The sequence below is a fragment of the Canis lupus genome, chromosome 3 (genome assembly GCF_003254725.2).
Source record: "Canis lupus dingo isolate Sandy chromosome 3, ASM325472v2, whole genome shotgun sequence".
NCBI classification, from domain to species: Eukaryota; Metazoa; Chordata; class Mammalia; order Carnivora; family Canidae; genus Canis; species Canis lupus.
The window spans coordinates 66246852-66262094 of NC_064245.1; the positions used below are offsets into that span (position 1 = coordinate 66246852).

The 15243-nt window shown below is 41.1% G+C and overlaps 2 long non-coding RNA genes across 3 annotated transcripts in view; one reads left to right on the forward strand and one right to left on the reverse strand.

Annotated features, from left to right (window-relative positions):
• Window positions 1-1982: 1982 nt before the first annotated feature.
• LOC112653753 (uncharacterized) lies at window positions 1983-9465 on the reverse strand. 2 transcript variants are annotated; one of them, XR_007409921.1, is made up of 6 exons: window positions 9374-9465; window positions 8575-8635; window positions 8194-8309; window positions 5894-6120; window positions 4090-4147; window positions 1983-2205 (listed from the first exon to the last, which is right to left on the reverse strand). It is a non-coding gene; the product is annotated as an uncharacterized LOC112653753 (long non-coding RNA). The 2 variants fall into 2 exon arrangements; XR_004814505.1 differs by lacking the exon at window positions 8194-8309.
• Window positions 9466-9834: 369 nt separating this feature from the next.
• LOC112653754 (uncharacterized) overlaps window positions 9835-15243 on the forward strand; it is a 44217-nt gene continuing 38808 nt past the window's right edge. The window contains exons 1-2 of the long non-coding RNA XR_003132487.3: window positions 9835-9986; window positions 14225-14359. This is a non-coding gene — a long non-coding RNA (uncharacterized LOC112653754). The remainder of the gene's footprint in view (window positions 9987-14224; window positions 14360-15243) is intronic.

Below are 15243 nucleotides of genomic sequence, written 5' to 3' on the forward strand. Positions count from 1 at the left end.
AGTAGATGACGCTCAAACCTGAGTGCCCAAGTCCAGTGCTGATCTGATAAAACTAAGTCATTTTGGAGTCATGAGAAAACTTGAAAGTTACACAAAGACACAATCCATTTACTTTTTTGAATATATATATATTTTTTTAAATTTTATTTAAATTGACTTAACTAACATATATATTATTGATTTTAGAGGTAGAGGTCAGTGATTCATCAGTCTTAGAGGATATCCATTTACTCTTTAAAAGGAGGAACGTATGGTGTACCAGACATCATGTTAGGTTCTGTTAATTAAAGTCCCAGTCCTGAGTAATGTAATTGTCCTCTGGTGGAGGGTAAGCACATGCTTTGAGCTTACTCATGACAGGTACTTACGGATTCTTCCATATAGATGGGAAAATGGGAGGAAAGAACGGGAAGCTTCTTCAAAAGAAGAAGCTGGGTTTCAAACAAAGACGTTTAAAGCAAATACAGGCATAGAAGTTTGAAACAGGCTGTGGGCAAGGTCAAGGAACAGTGAGCTGCTTATTTTGCTTTAAGAATATGGGGCGAGTTTCAGGAGTGAAAAAGTGGTAGAGGATTTCGTACAACTTAGGCAAGATAAACAGTGTCACATCCTGGGGACTGCCAGAAACACCCCAGAATCAAGACAGGGTCCAAAGATCAAAAACTAAACTCTTAAGAAGTCTAAAATTCTAGGACTTTAGTTACTTCCCTACTGTTGGGAGTCTCATTATGTCTATAACTTTTCCTTGTAGGAAGAGACATTAAAATCTTTAATTCAAAAAAGATCCTGTGGACTCTCATCCTTAGCAGCACAAAAGCAGGGAGCCGATTTAGCTGATCTGGAAAACAAACTGGTGCATGGTGGTGGCCATTTGGAAGATCAGAAAGAAAGTGAGTCTCTGGGGCCTGTGATAAGAAAACCAAGATGAGCACAGGAAATAAATCCGGCTTGTTGAAGGAGCCCTGGGGATGAACAGTGGATAAGCTCAGAGGTTCCTGGATAAGACGAAGAACTCCCAGCAAGTTGCCCTCCTTGAGCCACTACAGAGCTCTGAAGAGATAGGAGTGAAATCACAACCCATGTGCTCTGATGATTTTCTCTCCTGGGCTCTGAGCAGGAACATAGGAATCCTGCCATTAAACTGCTACCTCTGGATGCTCATGCTTTGGTTTGTAATCCAACATTCCTAAAGCCTTTCATCTGTGTCTCTGGACTCAGCCTATTGCCAGAGCAGAGCCTTGTTGGCTGTTTAATGATAGTCTAATGAGGTCTCAGAGTGTCCTAAAGGGATGCCTCTAGCCTGCTGCTATCCCTTTAAGGAGGGGGCCTTTGAATCTAGGTCTGCATTAAGTATAAATCAACTTTCCATCTGTGTCTGGTGCACACATGGGTGAAATCCACCTTCCCTATCACTCGTTCCTGGAGGGGATTTTCTCTCTGCATTACACCTGCAGAACGCCATCCTCTTTTCTCTGGCAAGCCTGGATACATGATTAATATTTTAAGCCTCCCAGGTTCCGCTTTCCCTAGTTTCAAAAGTGCCTGAATGTTGGACTTTTAAAAAATGTATTTATCTCCCCATCCAGACCACTGAGGAGGAATTGCAAGTAGAAGGCACAGCCACGGGGGCCGAAACAAATCCGGGCAAATCTTTAAATTGCTTCTGCAGTCATCTGGGTTTTCTTTCATTAGCATCTCAGATGCTACTTCTCTCCCCTGCTGACCTTCGTTTTGGAAAGGAAGAGAGAACAGATTTAGGAGGGTATTATATCTTTTCCTTCTGAAATGTGGACTTGAAATGTATGGTGAGTGTTCTCAGCTCGGTTCAGAGAGAAATCGGTCTGGCTTCTCCTGTCCTGGGCACTGCCGTCCTCTTCAGCTCAGCTCTCAGGAGATTCTTCTAATTTCCCCCTCTCTTTCTCTCCCTCCTTCTCTCCCGGCAGCTCTACTAAAGTTTTCCCTACCAGGCTTCTTGCATTCACCTCACGACTGGCTGCAGGCACTTGGTTACCTCCTCATCCGCAGTCTCCTTACAGCTTGGTTGTTTGGCTCCAGAAGCAGAAATAGCCTTAGATATGGAGGCAGGAAGGGCTGACCACATACCCAAGAACCTGGGATCTGAGTATTTATGTCCAAGTTCATCTTTGACACTAATTCCTAAGCCAGAGCACAGATGTTGATCACGTTAAGCTTCAATTTCTTCACCTGTAAAATCAGGGATGGTAATAATAGTAAATGAATAATAAAGAACAAATAAATAATAAATGAGAACATAAATATGATTCAAATGTCACAAAACATGTGCAACTTGTTACATAGATCTATTGTGTGCATCTACTGCACGGGGGGGGGCTGTCATTTGGGAGACTTCAGTCTGGAAAGATGCTCACTCAGTGCAGCCCTTGCATCTCTAAATTCCTAAGCATTGATCCATATAATAGACAACTATTTATTGAGAGACCATATCTGTGTTGGGTACTGGAGACACAAAGAAAAATGGTATTTGTGGTATTCACAGTCTAGTGAGACAAAGTCACCAATAGCCCCAGGAGAAGCTCTGTTCACTGCCCTCCACTTGGCTAAGTAGCCAGGACAATGGAAGCCCTTCTCTCATTGAGAAATATAGACTGACTCATTCCCAGAACATACTGAATGTCTGCAACTAGTAGAGTCTTCTCTATACACTGTGTTCTTCTGCCCCCCACCAGCATTTGATTGAACACCATTGTCCTGATTTCATAGAATCAAAGATCTCTGTGCATTGACAATATATTATGAGGACTTGGAATGCTACAAAGGAGCGCAAAGTAGCAGAGGCACCAGCCTTCAAAGAGCAGTGCTGGAGAGCAGGACAATAACAGGACTTGAAAGCCAAGGACCCAGGAGGAGTCATGGCACTCCCCAGTTCTGTGAGTTTGGGCGATGCACTTGACCAAGCCCATATTCCCCATTTGTAAGATAGAGTTAAGTCTACCTGCCTGTCAACAGTGTCATGAGAAATAAATGATACAACTTATATGAAAGTATTGTTTAGATTATAAATGTTCTCTTGTTAGTTTCAGAGCCTGGCATAAAGAAGATGCTAAAGAAAATTCACAGAAGGAATAAGGAAAGATGAAGAGGAGAGAAGAGACAAGATACATAGGTATATTTTTCAAAACTGTGAAACAGAAAAATATCTGCCAAGAGCTAGTAGGCTCTAGGAATTGAGTAGGAATTGATGACAGAAGCATATTAGGAGCTGGTTTGTATTTTAGTATTAATTTTAAAAAATACTCTAGTAAGTTTAAGTATGGTGGATCTGTGAAGGGAAATATCAGAGATAAAAAGACAAGCTAAAAAACATCTATAATAGTCAATAATAACCTAAGGCAACATCATTTGGAATGCACTCAATATATTGGAGGAGCATAAGGAGGACATTTTACGATGTGGGAAGGAAGGGACATGTTGAAAATTAATTTTCAGATTCCTCACTGGGAAGCTGGCTGGAGGAGCATGTCATTTAACTAGGACAGGAAATATATGAGAGAAAGAAGGTTTGAGGAGGCAGTGATGAATGCAGTTACAGACAGGCTGAGTGGCAGTGTCTACAGGACAGTCAGGAGAAGATGGTGGCACCTAGCTGGATGCAGAAATCTGAAGCTCAAAATCACATGTGTGGGGCCGATTCAAAGGGAGTGACTGAGGTCATCCTCTGCAAGCTGTGTCATGTGAGAATAATAAAAATGGGCTCAAAACAGAACCATGAAGAAGTCTGATATTTTCATATGGTTCTAAAAAGTTGTCATCAATCAAAGCTAGACAATTTATATGCAATTTTCAAAGATAGGCTTAAAAGCACCAAATCTGGAGTCAGACTGCCTGGTCTCCAGTGCCAGCTCCACCACTTATTAGCCTGGGCAGGTCAAGTCAGCTCTTTGAACCCCAATTTTGCCATTTGTCAAATGGGAACATGAGAGGAAGCAGCTGTTGGGAGCATTAGCCAAGTTAATGTGGGTAAGATGTTTATCCCAGTGCCTAATTCATAAACACAAAAATATATTTAAAATATTAGATATTTTAAGAGACTTTGGGGGCAAGACTCACATTTGTGTTTTAAGCCTTTTTTAAACTCTGAATGAGAGTTGTTTTCCAGGCCACCAGTCTAGAAAAAGATCAATGAAAGGGTCATTTGTCATTTCCTCTTAGTTTGGTCTTTGAACAGCCTCCAGCCTCCCTCCACCTCTTTCCACCTCTCTCTGCAACCCTCCACCCACCTCAGACATCAATGCTTGCTCTCCATGCTAGAGCTCTCAGTGCTCTTGGCCTCTATGCATACTGGAGGCTCGCAGTGGTACCACTGGGAGTCCTGGGCCAGCGTATCTGCTGCCTGCCATGCAGAGGCCTGCTGCTACCTGCCCCCCAACACCACCACCACAGACTCCTTGTCCCAGCAAACCAGAATAGCCATCCCTCCTGTGCAGGCTATTCCAATACTTCCTGCCTCTGCTGCCCCATCTCTGCCCCAGCTTCCACTTCTTGTAAACAGTGGTCCTATTACCCTTGTCTCTGGCCACCAACACTTCTGAAATTTGAGAATTCATTCACTCCTTCAAGAAATATTTATTAAGTTCCCATCATGAGCCACTGAGCTAGGCATTATTGAGGAGAATAAAACTTTCCCTTATGGAGATTATCACAAGAAAATAATATGTTGTTTTAAGAAAATAATATGTTAATCAACCAAACATAAATCAAGAAATAAGATAATTTCAATGATGAAGGAAATAAATAAAGAGATGAAATAGGATAAGTTAGAGTAGGATACAGTAGGATAGGGTAGAGTAAGATAGGGCAGGGTAAGGTAGCGTAGGATAGGATAAGATAGAGATGGATAAGGTAGGATATGGTAGGAAAGGTAGGATAGGATAGGATAGGATAGGATAGGATAGGATATGGTAAGGTAGTATAGGATACAGTAACACAGAGTAGAGTATGGCAGGGTAGGGGAGGGTAGGATATGGCAGGGTAGAGTAGGGTAGGATAGAATAGGTTTGAGATGGATCTCTAACACAGTGACATTTAACTGAAACCTGGATCCTAATAATGTTGTGTGTGTGAATGTGTAGAGGAGAGGGGAGTGGAGATTTTCTTATTTGAGGTCTTATTAAAGCCAAGCACGTTGCTGGATATCTTCTTAGATTTGCATTTCTCATTTGCAAGTCTCTTTCTCCCTCTTGAATTAAGCAAGCTCAACAAAAGAAATATTCTCCACCCCCTTTCCAATGAAACGAAGAATGCTTTGAATTACATGATAGATTTTTCTGTTTCTGCCACTCTCGGTGTCTCCATATTTTAAGGTGTTTGATGAGTGAGAACATGAGGTTCAAAGATCCTACCACGTAGAAGATGAACTAGAAGAATTTCTTCTCATCAACTAAAATCCACTGTAGCACCAACTAGTTGGAAATAATATAACAGCCTCTCAAACCTGTGCAGAGCTTGACAGTTTGCAAAGTGCTTCTGTAGACTTGATTTATGTAAGATCCACAGCCACTACATGAAATAGTATTTTCTCTATTTTGCCAATGGAGAAACTGAGGCTCAGAGAAATCATGTGACTCTCCAAATATGCCACTTGTAAGCGATGAAACTGAGATTTGAAGCTGTTACCCATCAGTCTTTGGGCACATTTCCTACCACTGTTATTGCACAGCTTCTGAAACAGTCTCAGGTCAATTTATGACATTGGGTCTGTCCTAAATTGCTATGGTTAGTTTTTACTCAGCCATAACTTATGTTTGTGTCCTGTAGTTTTGCCTCCCTAAGGGTCGAGACAGACACCACTGCTTTTCTGGCTTACTCACATGATGAAAGACAAGACTTAACTAAAAGTGTGTCCCCTGCTCACCTGGCAGTCCCGAGTGGGTGTCTAAGAGTCTCCCAATGCAACACCTCTGCTGTCCTGAGGGCTTCCATGGACAATTTGTTCTTGCCTCTCACACTTAAAATCTGGGCAGCCCAGGTGGCTCAGCGGTTTAGCGCCGCCTGCAGCCCGGGGTGTGATCCTGGAGACCCGGGATCGAGTCCTGCGTTGGGCTCCCTGAGTGGAGCGCCTGCTTCTCTCTCTCTCTGTCTCTATGAATAAATAAATAAAATATTTTTAAAAATCTGGCTCCATCAGCCCCTTGCCCCATTGGGCCAGAGAATGCAGTGGCTGCTGGGAGCACTACCGCCCCTATTGGTTCTGGCACTGTCTAATGAAATCTCCCCTCCATGCCCATCTCAGGTCCCAGGAGGTCAAGGCACCTTACTCTGGAGCAGAAAGAATTCTGTTCCTCCTAACATTACTTCATTTAGATTTCCCAGCTGCTCTCTGGTATTGTCCACTCTGAGCATCTTTACATTAAAGGTGATGAAGCCAAGACACAGAGACATTAGCCTCTTACTCAGATCCATACGGTAATAAGTAGAAATGGGATTTGAACCCAGGCAAGTCTGACTGCGGAATCCACATGATGAAACCCTGTCCCCTAAAGGAAAGCACTCAGCCTCAGAGAACAGATGCTGACACACAGGCTTTATCTAGTGAGGCATGTGACTGCCATCTTATAAGGCATGTGACTCGGACTTGTCCCCTGTCCATCCTCAAGGACTTAGGTCAAAAAGCCTGGGATAAACAGGTTGCAGACACATAATCAAATGAAACAAATGGCATTCAGTCATCAAAATATGAGGGATCTGTTTTCACATGCACACATGCATGCATACACACATCAACAGTATATTTGGAGAACAGGCAGCAGCATTTGAGCTCTCAGACACACACTGCCCTGTTAAGAAACCCGAGAGTGTGTCAGAGAGCCAGCAGCTCTCCAACCCTAGTGCACTGTGACATACTAGCTTGTTAAAAAAATTCTTTTGAGTGGATGAATAGAATCTGGAGTGTCTAGATATTATTGCCTTATTACTGAAGCTTTTGAACTAATTATTTTGTAATCCCACATATTCTAATAAAAAAGTAGTGAGTTTTAGAGGCAAGAGCCAGATTTAGCATATACCTAGGTTTGAATGTGACCTTGTAGAAGCTGTTTAATTTTCTGAAGTGTGACACCCCGAGCTACAGTACACAGCTAGTAATGGATAAGGGTTACAAATGCAGCTAAACCTGGCAGCTCCATACTTGCTGGGCACAGCTGGCACTGAACAAAGGCTTATTCCCTTCTTTCAGCTTCCTCATTGGTATTTGTACCTTCAATCTCAGTGACTGCTTATCTGACCCTTCATGGTGTGAACAAAGGGAAATGGTCCTAGGAGTTTGGACACCTGATCTTGGTACTACTAACTCTCTCTGGGCAGTGCTTTAAGCTATTCAGACTTGCCTCATCTCACATTCTAATCAATCAAATAAGACAAGACTAGATGTCTTAGCATGTATTTGTGAGGAGGAAATTAGACTTTATCTTGAGAAGGAGATATAACAAATCCCATTTCTCAACCTCAGCACTATTGACATTTTGGGGTTGGAAACTTCCTCATCGGGGGCTGACCTGTGTACTAGCAGCATGCCCAGTCTCTATCTACTAGCTGCCAGTAGCATCTCTCCTCTCAGTTGTGACAACTAAAAATGGCCTCATTTGAGAACTACTGAGCTAAACAAATGGTGGACACTATTATTGGCCTTTTTGCAGCATAGAATTAGAATAGGGGTGTGTGGGCAGCCCTGTCCACAATTTCTCTTTAGCTCACTTTCACTCTGTTACAGATGGGGTTTAGGACAGTAATTCTTTACTTCTAATACGTGTGTGATAAACTCTGATTTTCCAAGTGAGCAATATATGACTTAGCCCCTCCTCTCATTGAGTTAAACAAAAGATCTTATAAATTTTAATCCCTACCTCTCACTAATAAGCAAACATATACTCCATTAAGTAAAAGAATTAAGAACAAAATGCACTCCTAGCTACCGATTGATTCCTCTTCACATTTGTGTTCCTTTCTATATGAAGACAGAGACGAATCCTCTCTTGCACTCCCACCCAAAGCTTCAGCTCTTTCTGTGGCCTCCAGAGGTTACTGGAGAACAAGAACCACACTTCCTCCTCTGTAACTTTTCCTTGTGGCCCTTCAAACATTAGCACTGTCTTTCAGCCCCTTAGAAGGCAGCTCTTTAATCCTGCCAGACCCAGAAGACATCCTTCCCCCTCATACCTGTAAATTTCTGGTCTCCAACCTCTGTTTAATCTTCTTCACAGCACCTCACTTTCCTTTGTCAAAACTGAGAACTTGACCCAGCATTTCTGCTTCTGGGTATATATCCAAAAGAACTGAAAGCAAGGTCTCAAAGAGTGAGTTGTACACCCGTGTTCATAGCAGCATTATTCACAAGAAAGAAAAGGTGAAAGTAACACAAGTGAACATCTATCTATGGATGGATGGATAAACCAAATGTGGCATATACATAAAATAAAATATGATTCAGCCTTCAAAAAATGAATTCTGACACAGGCTACAACATGAATAAAATTTGAGGACATTATGCTAAGTTAAAAATAAGCTAATTACAAAAAAAAAAAATATGACTCTACTTACATGAAGTCCCTAGAGTAGTCAACGTCATAGAGACAGGCAATAGAGTTGTGGTTGTCAGGGACTGGGTAAAGGAAGCAATAAGGAGTTAGTGGGGTTCTTTTTAGAATTTTAGTTTTGCAAAATGAAAAAGTTCCAGACATTGGCTACACAACAATAGAAATATACACTAGTGAACTGTACACTTGAAAAATGGTTAGCATAGAAAATTTCAGGCTATATATATATTTTGTCACAATTTAAAATAAAATTTAAAAACACTGGGATCCCTGGGTGGCTCAGCAGTTTAGCTCCTGCCTTCGACCCAGGGCATGATTCTGGAGTCCTGGGATCGAGTTCTGCATCAAGCTCCCTGCATGGATCCTGCTTCTCCCTCTACCTGTGTCTTTGCCTCTCTCTCTCTCTCTCTCTCTCTCTCTCTCTCTCTCTCTGTGTCTCATGAATAAATAAATAAAATCTTTTAAAAAATTAAAAAACAAAGAAAAACCCCAAGAGATCTATGTCCTCTCCTCATCTCTGCATCAGGGATCCCACCACCTCCTCAGTGGCTTCATACGTCTGCAACTTTCCTTGTCTTGCCCCCTATTTCTGGAAGGTACAGGAGAATGTTTTTCCCTCTGCATGATCCTTCCTTGGTCTTTAAAATAAGGAGGGTCATCTTCTTCATTCTTTTTTCTCCACTTCTCACCAGGAAGTGAATCTTCTCTCACTAGACAGTTAAGTAGTGGGCCTTCCTGCATCCCTCCCCTCTCTCTTTTCTACTCCTTAACTCTATGTAGTTACATCTCCATCTTGGTTATACCTGCTCCATTTCCTATATCTTGCCTCATGGGACATAAATTCTCCAGGCCTTCCAGGGTAGTTTAGTTCATTTCAGACACTTGAGTCAAGTTCTATTGTCCAATTCAAGTTTTAACTGCAATAAAGCTGACTTTTTAATCATTATCTGGCTCCTGGGTTATTTTTCAACTGGTTCAGAACCCACAGAGGAGGGCCTGTGATTAATAAGTGTCCTCAAACTCATTCCAAACATCCAGAGACTCTAGGAGCATTTTTTGTTTGTTTTGTGTCAACCTTGAATGACATAAAGAGCAAAGGCCCAAACTTGATGGCCAAATTACATACAAATCCACCATATAAGGTTATTTAGAAGGCCTTTATGCCACAGTTCTTCAGCTGGCTACCCACTGTGTTAACATTATTATGTCACCACACTGAGAGCATTGCATGTTCCTTTCACAATTCCAAACTCTGCATCAGGTGCAGAGTGGAGCTGCTCCTGCCTGTTTGCTGCCTGACTGACTGTTATTACAATACAGAAGGGAGATGACTCTCCAAACACTGTCCATTTGGGTCATTCTTCACTTGGACAGATGTCACTCTCAGTTGCTAATAACACATGAAAGCAAAAAAAGGTGGGTGACTAGGGATAAATAATATCTCATCTTACTGATTTAAAGGAGACATACATCTAAATTTGATGAATTTAGGCATCAAGCTTCTTGGAAAATTGCTTTTCCCTTTTGAGTCTCCATTCCATTGTCTATAAAATTAGAGGTTTTGTTCTGATGTCTAAGCTCCCTTCTATTTCAAACATACTTTTAATTTAATGATTCAATTGTGTTTTCAGCCCAGTATTAAGAGATTAAGGCAGAAACACCCCATCCTATCCTTCCTACTGCATAAGTGTCCAGCAAACATTTTCGTTTTTGTGGACATGGGAGGATCCAGCAGCCTGTTGAACCACAGTATCAAACTCCAGTCAGATGGTCCACCCACTGGGTTTTTAAATCATGGAATGGTTCTGACCCAACATGAGGGCAGCTAGAATTGGCAATCCAAGGGTGACTATGGGAGGTGGCCCAAGGGGTACTCTAGATAATCAAAATGAACAAAGTTATTCCTTTCATCACGTCATCAAAAATAAATCTAAGCTATGGGTTAGTTCTGGAGGAATACCATCCAACCCTAATCTTATTCATCCCCACAGTCCACTATTCCCTCCCTGGCTTGGCAGCTTGCCGCAGGGGGAAGTGAGCTGCCTGGGGTAATAAGCTGTCAGATTCTGCATTTAAATATTACTCACCCAGCTCAGTTCAAGGTACAGGTCAGCCCATAGTATTAAGTTAAGTACACTGGGAAATACATTATCTTTTGGGTCACAAGGGTACAATTCAGTGAACAGCAACAGGATTTCCTGGTTGATAGATGATTCCACAAGAGGTTATAACTCGCTTGCCCCAGAAATAATAGCAATAATCCTCTACATTCATATTCTGCTCTGGAGTCTGTGAAGGATTTTCACATCTGTTATCAAATAGGATATTCTCAGTGGAGTCAGCCCAGCATGGGAGGAGGTGGGGGCATAGACATAGGCTGGAGCACCTATTTCCCACTGTCCATGCTCTGTTGCTTTAGGTAGTCACTTCACCTCTTGAAACTGAGATTCACTAGCTATAATCAGAATATGCCATTAATGTCCGCCTTGTGGGGAAATCAAAGAGATCAAATGAGGTGCTGTTTGTGCATATATTTTTAATTAAATGTCACAGAAAAGAACCTCTTGGGCATGTTCTATAAAAGCAAAATTAAAAATTATGAAAATCAGCCCCAATTTACTTTCTAAAGCCTAAAAACTATAAACACAGGAGAGCTAAAACAGTTTTAAAATGGTCTTCTCTTTATTTTTTCTTTTAATTGGCATTCATTCATTGGGTACCTTTGTATAATAGCTATAAAACTTAGTCACTGCCTTTCAGGAACTTGGAAAATTAAGCTATACATAGTTTTAGCTACAGCAGTGACTTTAGGTAGAGAATAGAAATGGAGAAGACAGGTCAGTTTCACAGACGTAGGTGTCAATGACTGCCATTGATATGATGCCATTTAAAGACACTTAAGGAACAAGATGACCTTGCACCACAGTACTGACATGAAGGAGTTATCAATGTCACTCTTTCAAGATGGGGCAGCTCCTAGACATATTGTCTCTGACTCTCACATACACCCAAGAAGGCATTATTTTTTTTTTATTTTTATAAATTTATTTTTTATTGGTGTTCAATTTGCCAACATATAGAATAACACCCAGTGCTCATCCCGTCAAGTGCCCATCTCAGTACCTGTCACCCAGTCATCCCCACCCCCCGCCCACCTCCCCTTCCACCACCCCTAGTTCATTTCCCAGAGTTAGGAGTCTTTCATGTTCTGTCTCCCTTTCTGATATTTCCCACTCATTTTTTCTCCTTTCCCCTTTATCCCCTTTCACTATTATTTATATTCCCCAAATGAATGAGACCATATAATGTTTGTCCTTCTCCGATTGACTTACTTCACTCAGCATAATACCCTCCAGTTCCATCCACGTCGAAGCAAATGGTGTGTATTTGTCGTTTCTAATGGCTGAGTAATATTCCATTGTATACATAGACCACAGCTTCTTTATCCATTCATCTTTCGATGGACACCGAGGCTCCTTCCACAATTTGGCTGTCGTGGACATTGCTGCTAGAAACATCACGGTGCAGGTGTCCCGGCGTTTCATTGCATCAGTATCTTTGGGGTAAATCCCCAGGAGTGCAATTGCTGGGTCGTAGGGCAGGTCTATTTTTAACTCTTTGAGGAACCTCCACACAGTTTTCCAGAGTGGCTGCACCGGTTCACATTCCCACCAACAGTCCCCCTTTCTCCACATCCTCTCCAACATTTGTGGTTTCCTGCTTTGTTAATTTTCCCCATTCTCACTGGTGTGAGGTGGTATCTCATTGTGGTTTTGATTTGTATTTCCCTGATGGCCAGTGATGTGGAGCATTTTCTCACGTGTTTGTTGGCCATGTCTATGTCTTCCTCTGTGAAATTTCTGTTCACGTCTTTTGAAGAAGGCATTATTATTATCATCATCATCATCATCATCATCATCATCAATATCATCCTCAGCTCAGGAAACTGAAGCTTGGGAAAGTTAAATAATATGTCTATATCTGGTAAAGCTTCAGAGCATGGGTGTCTGAACCCAAAACTCTTGTCTGTTGCCCTGCATGGGGAAGTATATCTTCTCAGAAATCAGAGAAGAGAGAACCCCCAAAATAATTGTTTTGCTGGACCCTAAAAGACCAAGAGAGGGAGAGAGTATGAAGAAAGCCATTTCAGGAAGAGGTCACAACATGAATAAATTATGAATGTATATTTTTTAAGATATTGAGGCATCCAGTCTGTCTAGTGCTGATCATTACCAGAATTTTCAGCAACTTGTCATCCACCTTCTAAAGACCAAGTGACTTTAAGATTCTTCTTAAGAGGGACCTGGGTGGCTCAGTGGTTGTGCATCTGCCTTTGGCTTGGGGTATAATCTCGGAGTCCCGGGTTTGAGTCCCTCATCAGGCTTTCTGCAGGGAGCCTGCTTCTCCCTCTGCATATGTCTCTGCCTCTCTGTGTGTCTTTCATGAATGAAGAAATAAAACCTTAGAAAAAAAGATTCTTCTCAAGATAACTTCTTAAGAATCCTTTCTCAAAGTAGACTCAGCTTCCTGATTCTGCAGCCCTATCTGCTGTCACTTCAATCACTCTGCTGCTTCCTATTCCCCCTACCTTCTCCAGGCTAAGCCCTAATGCAGATTCCATATTTAGAATAAGTGCTTGATTGTTCATCAGATGGTGAATGAAACCGTTTTATGGTATACCAGCACTCTGACTTGGTTTGGTTTAGTTTGATTTCCAACTCTACTTGTAGGGTAGAAGTGGCAAGTTCAAATGTCTATGTTGACAGATCCCTGTGATCTTACATTGAAAAAAGTTAAGAAGACCACCATACTTCCATACTAGCACCAGTAGGGAATCAGCAAGCTTTTTTTTTTTTTTAGGCTTTTTATTTTAAGTATTTTATGTTGACTTTGATGCCCTGAGATTATCAAGTATGCAATATTCATGTATGATAAAATACAATTATGGAAAATTCAACTGAAATGGACAAATAAAGGTAAACATGACAAAGAGATGTGGTGCAAACTGCTAACAAGTAGCAAATATAGGCATACCCACATCTCCTTTTTTATTAAAAAGAAATGCACTGTCAATAAGCAGAGTCAATGGCATCTGTTTGCATCACTTTGGGTACTCTGGATGGAAACAGGCAAAATTGATTCTTTCTAATTTAATAGAAGTATTTTAGGACCTCAGAGTCAAAGGAAGATTTGACTATTCAAGCTTCATGCAATATGCGAACCAAGGACCCTCAGAGCATTCTTCATTTGTTCATTCCACAAATATTGTTGAGCACCTGTTTTGCCTGGAATTGCTCTCCATGCTGAAAGCATAGTGGAGATGGAGTCTAGATGTGATTGCAAAAGCTAATGAGCACATGTTCCAGACACAGATGCTAAATGTTCAAATTCCAGTGCCTGCCTTCCTTGTAAGGTTCTGCTCAAGTTTCAATTCCCATAAGAGTCTGAGTAACCTAGCTTGGATCAGGTGCCCACCTCCTTGGTCAATGTTGGAGGATGTTTTCTGAGGAAACTTGATGAACAGCTGCACCATGAAAATAGCCACAAACGATGAAAAAAAAAAAAAGAAAAAAGAAAAGAATGGTGCTTTCATAAGAAGGGGAAAAGGATGCCAAGAAGGAAAAAGAAAAATTGTCTCATCTTCTGCCTTACAGGATAGAATGAGATCATGAATATGAAGACATCGGCACAGAACGTGGCAAAAAGTAACTGTATGATGGATAAATAAATAACAACAAGAAAAGTAATTTTAAAAATCCATCTTCTATGTGACTAGACATCAGAGTATGGTAAGTAATTATGCAGGGTTTTTTTTAATACAAACATACACTCAATATGTCAGAAGTAAGATACCAGGTTTAAATTATTTATGAAATTTGGTAGAGCATTAATATAAGTATTTAATGAGGAAGTGTTAGTCCTGATTTTCCCTGTGCTTGGCAGACTTCAATTTGGTTGCAAATTTAATTAAACACATGCTATAATCCAAATCCTTGGAGCAACACACATATTTTAAGAGAGATCTCAGAATACAATAACCTACCAAAGAAATAATAGATTATAAACAGATCTGAAAACTATAACATATGTCAATGTTTAAAAGGATGGGGCATCTGACCTAACTCAGCATTATGCACATCAAATTGTATACAACTCTAGTCGGGACAGAGTTCTTCTCCAGAAAAGGAAAGAAAGTTTCTGGTGAATATCTTGTGGCTTCTAGAAGAGAAGTTTTTGAGTCCAGGACAGGACAATGACTCAGCATGGCTAGTTTTGCCTTTAGCTAAAGCATCAACTGTGCTATGTCTTTCACAAAACAGCCCCAATGTACCTTGTCTTTAGAATGGCAGGAAGAAAAAATCTTGCCTAGTGTCTCCATTGTTTTCCAAGAAATTAAGAGTGAATTTTCTTCAAAGCTGGAGAGAAAGAAGAGAAAATCCAAAGGACAAATGTGGGCAAAACACATACTTAAGTCTCTCCATGTGGCTGGGGGTTCCTCACAGTATGGAGGAACTAGGTCCAAGATCAAGGATACCAAGAGACAACTGGGTGGAGATGACATTGCATTTTACGATCTAGTATTGCAATACTATGCCTGGGGTGTTACTGCCCTCACATTCTGTCTGTTAGAATGGAATTACTCAGACCAGCCCATACTCAAGGAGAGTGTAAT